The sequence below is a fragment of the Thamnophis sirtalis genome, unplaced genomic scaffold (assembly GCF_051295495.1).
Source record: "Thamnophis sirtalis isolate CommonGarterSnake01/CBP01778 unplaced genomic scaffold, rThaSir2_p1.2 scaffold_5, whole genome shotgun sequence".
NCBI classification, from domain to species: domain Eukaryota; kingdom Metazoa; phylum Chordata; class Lepidosauria; order Squamata; family Natricidae; genus Thamnophis; species Thamnophis sirtalis.
Genome location: NW_028261385.1, coordinates 22,788,561 through 22,794,104, shown reverse-complemented (window position 1 = coordinate 22,794,104; position 5,544 = coordinate 22,788,561). Strand labels below are relative to the sequence as shown.

Here is a 5,544-nt window from a genome sequence, read left to right as displayed (position 1 = left end):
TTTTAAGTCTATCTTTTGATAGAGCCGAGGTGGCACAGTGGTTAGAGTGCAGCACTGCAGGCTACTTCAGCTGCAGTTCTGCAGTTCAGCTGTTCAAATCTCACCGGCTCAGGGTTGACTCAGCCTTCCATCCTTCCGAGGTGGGTAAAATGAGGACCCGGATTGTTGTTGGGGGCAATATGCTGACTCTGTAAACCGCTTAGAGAGGGCTGAAAGCCCTATGAAGTGGTATATAAGTCTAACTGCTATTGCTATTGCTATTGATGTAACATCTCTGCCAACCATGTCTTTTTCTGATGCCAAAATTCCTTGGTTTTTGTACATAACCATCACATATGACCCTAAAGCCAAGTTACATTTCCAACACTGCAGAGATTGATTTTTATTCATTTTTGTTAAATTTGTAGGAGGGTTAGCGTGCCACCCAGTGGTGGGTTTCAAAAATTGTTCGAACCTACTCTGTGGGTGTAGCCTCCTTTGTGGGAGTGGCTTGCCGCCCATGTGACCAGATGGGAGTGGCTTGCTGCCCATGTGACCGGATATGAAGATGCCGACGACACTTCTCAGAACCACCTTAAATTACCTCACACACAGCATTGGCATGCATAAGAATAGGATGTAAACTTGTTTTTTAAAAGGCATCTTTGGTTTGCGTTAAAACAACTTCAACACACGCAATGTTCTGATTGCACCAAAAACGCAGTAGTCATCCTTACCTTTCACAGAGGCACTGAGTTTTATAAATATGAGCATGACAGTGTAGAATAATCATATCCAAGGACCAGTGGTGAGTTTAAAAAAATTTTTGGAACCTCTTCTGTAGGTGTGGCCTGCTTTCCGGGTCCACTGGTGGAACCTCTTCTAACCGGTTCGGAAGATTTGACGAACCGGTTCTACTGAATAGGTGCGAACTGGTAGGAACACTTCTGGTGCCACCTATAAAGCATTTTGTATAAGTTTTCTTTATACGAGGTGGCTAGCATTAATTTCCAATTTCTCTCCCTCAGTTCTTGGCTCTGTCTTGAAAAGTGACGGTGTTGCATTTCCAGGCAAATGACCTCTGCACACATGCAAAGATGATCAAAGAGCCAGAGAAACAGCTAAAACGGGATGGCTTCTCTGTAAACTCAAAGAATCCCACTGCTTCGCTTTGCAGAGCTGCTTTCAGGGATTCAAATCCAGTCAAGATCCATACCAGAGGTGGTATTCAGCAGGTTCTGACCAGTTCCGGGAAACCGGTAGTGGGAATTTTGAATAGTTTGGAGAACCGGTAAATACCACCTCTGACTGGCTCCTCCCCCGTCCATTTTCTGTCTCCCCAGTCCCAGCTGATTGGGAGGGAATGGGAATTTTGCAGTAACCTTCCTCTGGAGTGGAGAGGGAATGGAGATTTTGCAGTATCCTTCCCCTGCCACGCCCAAAAAGCCATGCTCATAGAACTGGTAGTAAAAAAAATTGAATCCCACCACCGATCCACACAGTCCTAATCAATGTTCTTTGTTTTCCCCCATTTTATCTTGCTCAGCCAGTGTAAGAGTGAAGGGTTAGCCTGAAGTCCTCCAATACATTATGTGGCTGAGGGGTATTTTAAAGCTGGATCTCTAGGCCTTGATATCTGTGTTGCATAGACATTTTCATCTGCATATTTCCTTGTTAAAAACAATCTAGTGAAAAACAATCTTAGATACAATTGCCATTCATAAATGACATACTTAGATCAGTTATATCCAGGGTTAGGGCAGGTCACAGCGGTGCAACTTTAGCTACTGCTTGTTGTGATGTTATGGATTTATTTCTCAGTTTGTAGAACTTGAAGATGTGGAGGGACAAGTGGTACTACATGTTTACATAGCCCCTGCCTTGATCAGATGATTAAATTGATCAGCAAAGGACTGGGTCAATAGTTAAGACTGGTGATCAATGTCTTCTGCTTGATGGGGTAATGCACAGGTGTCAAACTTGCCACGGCACATTGCCGTCACGTGACATTTTGTGATGTTTTCCCCATTCGTGGAGCTGGGGTGGGTGTGGCCTGCACAGGACGCATCCGGCCAGTGGGCCCCAGTTTGACATCCCTGGGATAATGGATTGTTTCCTTTCTGCCTACAGTAATAAGGACTTTACTGAAAAAAATATCCAATGATTTGGAAATTGCTATGGTCATTTTTCTGAGAAAGAAGGGGGTAGCCTTATATTTCCAGGTGCATCTAAATTATAATGGTTGACCAGAGCCATTTCCATAGGGCTTTCATCCAGATTATGACACTAAGACTGCATTTTTCTTGCTGGATGGTGCATTCGAAATATTGGGGAGAGTGAAGCTTTGCTGGTTTTCTTGGAGGTCTCAGCAACTTGACTATCATATCTTCCTGGACTACCTGGCAGGATTGGGAATTTGGCTTTTCATTGTACTTCCTCTGGCCTTATCTAAAAAGTGATGTGTGTAGGGAATCATTGCTCCAATTTGACGCTGAGGCTATTGATCTATATTGTTCTACAGATTTCTACCTGGCCCAGTCTAGATTGCTGGGAGAAGTCATTCAGAGGTTAAAAATTAGGTGCTATCAATATGCTGGTGATATCCTGCTGTGTATCCTTCCTTACTATATGATTTCAAAGAAGAAATCTGTACCTTTAATACTGTCCAAATTTGATGAAGATTCAGATGATAGAGAACTATCTGAAATTATATAGAGGCCATCACATCTATACTTCTTTGAACAGAAAACTGAGATGAAAAAATAGAATAACTGTAAGTATATATGTCAAACATGCATGTCTATGTTTAAATTAGCACAAGTATGCTTTAATTTCTTCCTGTATTCTTTCTTCCCTACATATGGCTTTTCCTCTCCTTTTACTCATTTTATTGATGGCAAATTATTTTGTATAATATTTCCAGAGTGCATTACAAAACAATAACAAAAAAAAATAGAGGCAGGTTTTTGTTTAGTGACTGCCTCACACGGTGGCCATTCAAAGTTAGGACAGGACTGGAAAAGTAACTTTGTGACCAAGGATTGACCTTCATAAAGTCCCTCAGTCACATGATCACTGTTTCACTCTGCATACATTATCTTGACCTGATCTATTTTTTTCTTTTCATCCTGCTCTGTAGAATGGAGAGAGTGGAGAAGAAGGGATTACAAAAGAGTTAGCAAGCAGACAATGGGAAACAGACACATAAAGAAAACAGTGCAAGTAATCCTGAGTACAGGTAAATCCTCAATTTACAATTTACAATGGTTTAGTGTTATTCTATTCTCCAAGGCACCTGAGGGTAGAACAAGAAGCAATGGGTGGAAACTAATCAAGGAGAGAAGCAACTTGAGAACTGTGGAGAAATCTCCTGACAGTTAGAACAATTAATCAGTGGAACAGCTTGTCTCCAGAAGTTGTGAATGCCCCAACACTGAAAGTCTTTAAGAAGATGTTGGATAGCCATTTGTCTGAAACAGTATAGGGTTTCCTGCCTAGGCAGGGGGTTGGACTAGAAGATCTGCTATTATATTGTATTGTATTGTGACCATTCAAAGTTGCAAAGGCACTGAAAAAAGTAACCTATGACCATTTTTCACACTTATAACCATTGCAGCATCCTCATGGTCACCTGATCAAAATTCGAATGCTTGGCAACTGGCTCATACTTATGACAATTGCAGTGTCGCTGTCAGCTTCTGCTTTGCTATCGCTTCAGCTGCCATGAAACGGGGAGGGAGGGCATGGTATTTGAGAGGGGTTACTCATTGTGCTGGTGGAAGGTTCTGGAGTTCACCGACTGATCGGACTGCGCATGCGTGGGTGTTTCCCGCCAGGTCTAACGGCACTGACATTCCATCTTCGTGATGCCTTTTGAAGTTATCTTGCACCTGTCATTTGGAAGACTTATGATTGGGCTGGGACTGTGATGCCAAGGGGTGGGGAATGGGCTATTCTATATATCAACTGCTTTCGCACCTAATTAATCAGACTTCGGTATGCATTGCCTTTTAACCATTTTTAATTAGTAAAAGTACATTTGATTTCTACGCATGGAGTCTCATGGTCTTTCTTTCCTAATTAACTAATGGAGAGGAGCTGACAGTCGCAGGGTCATGTGATCACCTCTTACGACCTTTGGACAAGCAAAATCAATGGGGAAGCTGTATTCCCTTAACAACTGGGTGACTAACGTAAGAACTACAACTAACAAATGTGGCAAGAAAAGTCATAAAATGGGGCAAAAGTCACCTAACAAATGTCTCACTTAGCAACATAAATTTGGGGCTAAATTGTGGTTGTAAGTCAAGGACTACCTGTACGCTACACAAAAAGCCGAGTGCACTCCCCATTTTGTCTATTTATTCTCTTGTAATATCTTCCTCTCCTATGCCTCTGTTCTCTTAGAGTGGGGACAAAAATGGGTCAGGTATCCAGAGGGATTGCTTAAGCATTGGTGGGGAGAGAAAAAAGGAAAGAAAATCCAAGAAAACTCTAGCAAAAAATAGAAGGAAAATATCAATTTATGTTTGAGAAAAAATAACTAGGAAGTTGCTTAACATTTCACTTCTTGGCTCACCTTCCCAAGAATCTTTTGGGGTCTAGTTGGATAATGATAGAAGGTAGAGCTAAAAGGAAATTTCTCATTTTTATTTTTATTGATTGGTTTGATTTGATTTGATTTCTATAGCAACCCATCTCTGCAAATGACTCTGGCTGGCTCACAATTCATTTGTCACTATTACCAGAAATTGTTATCATTTTGTAGATTGCACTGCTACAAAGGTCAGGCTATGCAACTTCCTAAACAATACAGTCCTGGGACATAGTCCTCAGCATGCCAAATAAATAAATGAAGAACTGTAGCTGCCCATTCTCCTTTCGGAAAAATCTGCTGAGCTCAAAGTTTATTCTTAGGCTCATCAGAACAGCAAAGAGTTTAGTTCCTTATTCTGTTCCTTTTCTTTGCCAATAATTGGCTAATACTGTAGCAGCATAGCATAGCACTTAGACTTATATACCGCTTCCTAGTGCTTTTAAAGCCCTCTATAAGTGGTTTACAGAGTCCCCAACAATCTGGCTCCTTATTTTACCCACCTTGGAAGGATGGAAGGCCTTGAGCCGGTGAGATTTGAACTGCTGAACTGCAGCTAGCAATCAGCTGAAGTAGCCTACAGTACTGCACTCTAACCACTGCGCCACCTAGGCTCTGACTGCAAGATACTGTAAGAGAGTGTTGCTTGTCTTTGTGTCCTTAAAATTAACTGGAGCAAAGAAAAATTTCTTCTTCAGAAAAAGGGGGAATTTTCTGCTAAGACCAAAGACAATTCTTCCGTATTAGTGTAGATTATCCACTATGCATAGTGTATAACCCAACCCATTCATAGGAATTTAAAAAGTCAATGGCACACGCCCTATTTCCTCAAGCACAAAGAAGGTTTGGAGCCAGTGCTATGGGTTTTATTTCTTAATGTCTAAGAGAATTTACTTCCTTTATTTACAAATAAACTAAGAGAACAAAAGTGAAGGAAAACGCTCAATAGCCCTATCAATTACATTAATCCA

At 41.3% G+C, this 5,544-nt stretch overlaps 1 long non-coding RNA gene across 1 annotated transcript; it reads left to right on the top strand.

Moving 5' to 3' along the window:
* The first annotated feature begins 1,817 nt into the window (after window positions 1-1,817).
* On the top strand, window positions 1,818-3,717 carry LOC148045306 (uncharacterized). The gene is made up of 3 exons (XR_015696557.1): window positions 1,818-2,752; window positions 3,119-3,217; window positions 3,596-3,717. It is a non-coding gene; the product is annotated as an uncharacterized LOC148045306 (long non-coding RNA).
* The last annotated feature ends 1,827 nt before the right edge of the window (window positions 3,718-5,544 follow it).